Source organism: Pipistrellus hanaki, assembly GCF_964339955.1.
Source record: "Pipistrellus hanaki genome assembly, chromosome: 3".
Lineage (NCBI taxonomy): Eukaryota > Metazoa > Chordata > Mammalia > Chiroptera > Vespertilionidae > Pipistrellus > Pipistrellus hanaki.
The window spans coordinates 82632823-82638822 of record NC_140505.1 but is presented as its reverse complement, the minus strand read 5'-3'; positions in this window follow the sequence as shown (position 1 = coordinate 82638822).

Genomic DNA, 6000 nt, shown 5'->3' with positions numbered 1-6000 from the left:
TACAAATATACATAGCTATTTTAAATATAGCATGCTAAAGGTGGAAAAGTGTGAGTATTTTTAGTTCTCATCTCAATTTAAATATTATTTAAGGCATTTTGGGAAAAAGTACTTTCTTTGAATTAAACATAAGAAATTACCAGGATATATTGTTTGCACCTACTAGAAGCCAATGGAAATGTTAAGTTCAATAATATGCATTACTTTTTCTGTCTACTATTTTGCATTTTATTCCTTTTTCTCTGGTGGGGAAAAACCTCATTATTAAATCATTGATGTTGTTGCTTATAAAAAATTATGGACAGTTAACTAGGTGTTCTTTCATTATACTTAATTTTAAATGATCTCTTACCTTTTGGAGGATATCATAATTTCAACAAATAATTAACTTTGCTTTACACTTTTGAAGAAAATTACCCTGATGATTCCAGTCAAGGGCACATACCTTGGTTGCAGGCTCCTCCCCGATCCAGGACCTGGTTAGAGCTTGTGCAGGAGGCAACCAATCAATGTGTTTCTCTCACATCAATATTCCTCTTTGTCTTTCCCTCTCTCTTCCACTTTCCCTAAAAGTCAATGGAAAAATATCCTCGGGTGAGGATTAACAAAAAATAAATTAAAATAAAGTTTAAAAAAAAAGAAGAAAATTACCCTATATATTGACATGTATTTCTTCAGGAGTCATGGCTAACTAACATGGAATTAAAATAAACTCAATGGTATTTTATGGCTTTTTTGTTGTTCATTTTCACCGGAAGATATTTTTTCCATTGATTTTCAGAGAGTGGGAGGAAGGGTAAGACAGGGAGAGGAAAAGGGGGAGAACATTGATGGAGAGAAAGACACATCGATTGATTGCCTCCCACGTGCACTCTAAAAGGGGCAAAGGATAGAACCTGCAACTCTTGACTGAAAATCAAACCCAAAACCCTTCAGTGTGCCTGCCAAAGTTCTAACCAATGAGGCACACCAGCCAGAGTTATGGCTTTATTTTTTTTTTTGTAAAGAAAAAGTAATATTAGCATCATTAGAGTTTACAAAAAGTTTATATCCCTTTATTAGAAGCCTGGTGAATGAAATTCGTGCATAGGGGAGAGGGGGTGTTTCTCAGCCCAGCCTGTGCCCTCATACAGTCTGGGACCCTTCACTTACCACCCCCTGCCTGCTCGCTGCTCCGTACCATTTGGTTCACTGTTCCTGAGCGCTACCATGGAGGCCGGTAAGGTTCTTGCCACCTCTGCTGTGCTTGCCAGCTGTGACCCCAATTTCTGAGTGGCACTTCCCCATGGGAGCACACTGACCACCAGGGGGCAGCTTCTGCAGTGAGCATTTGTCCCTGGTCATCAGTGCGCATCATAGCGACTGGTCATTCTGGTCATTCGGCCCCATGGTCGCTTAGGCTTTTATTATATAAAGTTAAGCAGGAATAACAAACATTAATTCAATGACCTTAAAAAATTCTTGATTGAAAAACTCATCATCATAAATTTGTGTCAGGTATGGCAAAATATGTAGAGATATACTTAATAAGTAATTTTTATTTGATGCCGACTTTCTATCAGAGACAGGTCATTTATAAGTTAGAAATAATAATAGTACCTATCCTTTACTTAAAAAAAAAAGAAAATAGATTTTAGAGACAGGACTCTGAGGAGCCATCCTGCAGTTATGCAAGAGAAAGAGAGTATTTTTCCTTGTACACTGCAAGCGTGTCAAACTCGTGGCCCACAGGCTGCATGCAGCCAACAATGAATATTTTTGTGGCCCAGCCAATATAATGGTATGTAAGAAATGTTTTAATAAAAAGTTTTGTAATTTAATTTTTATAATATTCTGTTATACATAATTATTAATAATGAACTACAATGTTCACTAATGACTGATTACTATAATCACGTTGCATTAATTTCCCTTATGCGCAGGCTAACTGTTTCTCTCCACTAATAGCCACAGCGAATATTTTAGCAGCTGACTGCCACATCATTAGTTCTGGACTGACTTGTTTGGTGTGTGTGACAGGAAATATTTTGCTTTCAGAGAACAAGAAAAATAGATTTATTTGCATTATGCCTATTAATTTGTGCAGTTAGTCAGTGTCTAGTAAGTTAATGTTCAAGAAAAAATATTAATTTTTATTAAAATGTTCTATTATTTTATGTTAACAATTACTCATTTTTTTTTTCCAGCCCTTTGGATTCAGCATGTCTCTATCAAAATAAACCTATGTTTCTATGGAAATGGAAGCTTTTTTGTTTTTGTGGCCCACATAAACTTAAACCTTGTATATTTGGCCTATGTTAACCTTTGAGTTTGACATGCTTGTTGTTAGCACCACTCATCTGATACGTTTTTAAGTCTGAGATTGGGTCTGGATTGAGGATCCTGCCAGGGTGGCAGGATCTGGATACTTTTTGTTCGCAGCATTTCTGTTCATTAAGCTTTGGGAATCATCTCATCTTTTCTTTCCTTTTTTGTTTTGTTTGTTAATCCTTACCTGAGGATTTATTTATTTATTTTTTTAAGAAAGAGTGTGAAAGGGAGGAGGAAGAGGAGGAGGAGGAGGAGGAGGAGGCGGAGGAGGAGGAGGAGGAAGAGGAGGAGAAAGAGAGAGAGAGAGAGAGAGAGAGAGAGAGAGAGAGAGAGAGAGAGAGAGAGAGAGAGAGAGAGAGATGGCTATGAGAAAGACACATTGATTGGTTGCCTCCCACAGGGGCTGGGGATGGAACCCACAACTGTGGTACGTGCCCTCGACCAGAATCGAACCCTAGACCCTTTAGTCCTCAGGTTGACGCTCTAACCATTGAGTAACTGGCTAGGGATGGAATCATCTCATATTAATTAAAGAGTCTTCCTTTGTCTTCTCTCCTCTGAGATTACTACAGCACACTGTTTTTACTCTTTTAGACTAAGGAATAGGGCTGACCTCAATAATTCACAGTGCGTATTTTATCAGGCCTCTCACACCAAGCTGGTGCTTCACAAAGGTGGCTGTCCGCCTATTGTCACTCCTCCCCACGCTTTTCTCTCCATGGTACAAAGTGCCAGCTAGGTTTGAAGGCTCTGTTCCTTGGTCTCATGATTGAATTTCTTGTTCAGAATGAATCATTTCATCTTTGACATCAGGCAGCTCTTTGAACAGGCTGGCCGTACACTGAAAACCAAATAACATCAGAGGTCAACTATTCATTATGAAGAATGTAATCAATCATAATTATATGCCAATTGCTGGAGAGCAATTCAATTTTTGCTAACCAGTTACTTTGCTATCAAATCTCCTATGATAGAGTCTTACCTGACTTAGGTCTTGCTATTTCTGTATACTTACTGCTTCAAGCTGACTCCCAAAATTCCATTGTATTAATTTTTAAAATTAAAATTGACAATTGCCCTAACTCAGTGACAGAATGCTGCTGCTGAATGCCATGGGATTTCTCATTAATATTCACTTATAGTTTGTAAGAGGAATGGTTTAACAATTGAGCAACACACATACAATTCAAATATTGATTAACTAATCCATAAATCTGTGATCATAAAAGAATTGCTTTTAACTGCCTATGTTTGATTTTATGTTCTTAGCATTTTCAAAATTCATATTTCAGTAATAACATCTAATGTGCTTTTTCTGGTATGGTTATTAGAATATGTATTTCAATTTTACAATCAGCATAAATTTGTTTTAGGTTGCCAGAAATGACAACCTAATTTTTCAGTGAGATCTTTACATAAAGGCTTACTAACCCTGATATGCATATTATTATCATTAACCATAATTTACTGAATATATTTTAATAACCTAAACTGAACAAAGAATCTCATTTTTTTTTTTTTACCCCAAATTAGTATGACACTTGGTTTGAATTGTTTTTCTTGATTGTGGCAAATAATTTCCTCTGTTTAAACTATAAACACATATGTTATGTTGTAACATTAGATGAACATGTGCCCACCAAAGAGTAAACAAACAATCACCATCCTAACTGGATGTCTGTATAAATTAAAAAAACATACACAAAACACCTTAGCTCTGACTGGTTTGGCTCAGTGAATAGAGCATAGGCCTGTGACTGAAGGGTACCGGGTTCAATTTCCGTCAAGGGCATGTACCTTGGTTGTGGGCACATCTCCAGTGGAAGGTGTGCAGGAGGCAGCTGAGAGATGTTTTTCTCTCATTGATGTTTCTGACTCTCTCTCCCTCTCCCTTCCTCTCTGTAAAAAATCAATAAAATATATTTTTTAAAAATATTAATTTTTATTTAAAAAAAGTTTATTTGTTCATCAACAAGTATTTATTGAATGCATAAGGCATACTAATTTCTGCTGTGGGATATATAAATGAATAACACTGTTCTTTACGGTATCTACACTAATAAAAGAGAAATATGCAAATTAGCCATCACTGCTACACCCATCAGCCAATCAGGAGGAAATATGCAAATTAGAAGGAAAAAGATAGTACTGCTTAGCTGCTCTAGGCGCTGAGTGGCAGGGCCAGATGGGGCAGGACACCTGCTATGAGAGGGAGGGTGGGGGCAAAGGGATCTATAGGAGCGGCACTCTGGTCCCAGCGAAGACGAAGATGGTAGTCTGCAAAGAAGACCAAGACATGGCAGATTCCAGCCAGGGTCTGCAGCAAAGATAAAGACAGCAGACTCCAGCCTGAATCTATAGCGAAGATGGCAGACTCCAGTGGGAGTCTGCTGCAGAGACGAAGAAGGCAGACTCCAGCAGGAGCGAAGGCCTGGATCCCAGGTGCCGGAGGAAAACCAGTGCTGGAAGCCAAGGGAAGGAAGGCCTATTGCATGAATCTCTTCATGCAATGGGCGTCTAGTCTTATTATAAGCGAGGACATTGATGAGGAATGTATGCAAAAACCACATACAAATTCTACTTCTTATTTATTTTTCCATAAACTCTCTAGGTTTGTGAGAATGAGAAGGAGAGAGAGAGAGAGAGAGAGAGAGAGAGAGAGAGAGAGAGAGAGAGAGAGAGAGAGAAAGAGAGAGAGAGAGAGAGAGGGGGCCCAAAATTATTGCAGAAATTAAGTTTCTCTTTGGGACCTGTCATATTTGGATATACATTCACTGAAAAACACATGTGATAAAGCCAGTACAAGAGAACACAAAATTTTAGTGTTCTGGAGGACCATTAGAACATTGATTATCAGGCCTTATCCTCAAAGTTTCTGATGCAGTGGGTCTAGGGTAGGGCCTTAGAATTTGCTTTTCTGATAAGTTTCCTGGTAATGCTGATATTCCTGGTCCAGGAACCACACTTAGAAAAAACACTGGATTTTTAGCAAAAATTACATAAAGCATTTCCTTTCTTTTAAAAAGATGAATTTGCCTTTATTGATTTCACAGAGAGGAAAGCAGAGGGAGAGGGAGATAGAAACATCAATGATAAAAGAGAACCATTGAATGGCCACTTCTTACAAGCCTCCTTCTGGGGATGGAGCCCCAATCTAGGCATGCATCCCAACTGGGAATTGAACCATGACCTACTGGTTCATAGGTCTATGCTCAATCACTGAGCAACATCAGCCAGGCCATTTCTTCATTTTAAAAGCATTTCTTTCCTCTCCACCCCCCCCTCTTTTTTCCCTCTCTATCTCTCCTACAAAATTAATATCCAGAAATCTGTTGTACTTTTATATACCAATAATGAACTATCAGAAAGATTAATTAATAAAGCAATCCCATTTACAATTGTACTAGAAAAATAAAATACCTAGTAATAAATTTAACCAAGGAGGTAAAATGCCTGTATAAGACACTGAAGAAAGAAAGTGAAGATAAAATAAATGGAAGCATATATCATGTTCATGGTTAGGAAGAATAATATTATTAAAATGTCCATACCGCTGGGACCAGTTTGGCTCAGTGGATAGAGCATCGGCCTGGGGACTGAAAGGTCCCGGGTTCGATTCCAGTCAAGGGCATGCACCTTGGTTGCGGGCGCATCCACAGTAGGGGGTGTGCAAGAGGCAGCTGATCGATG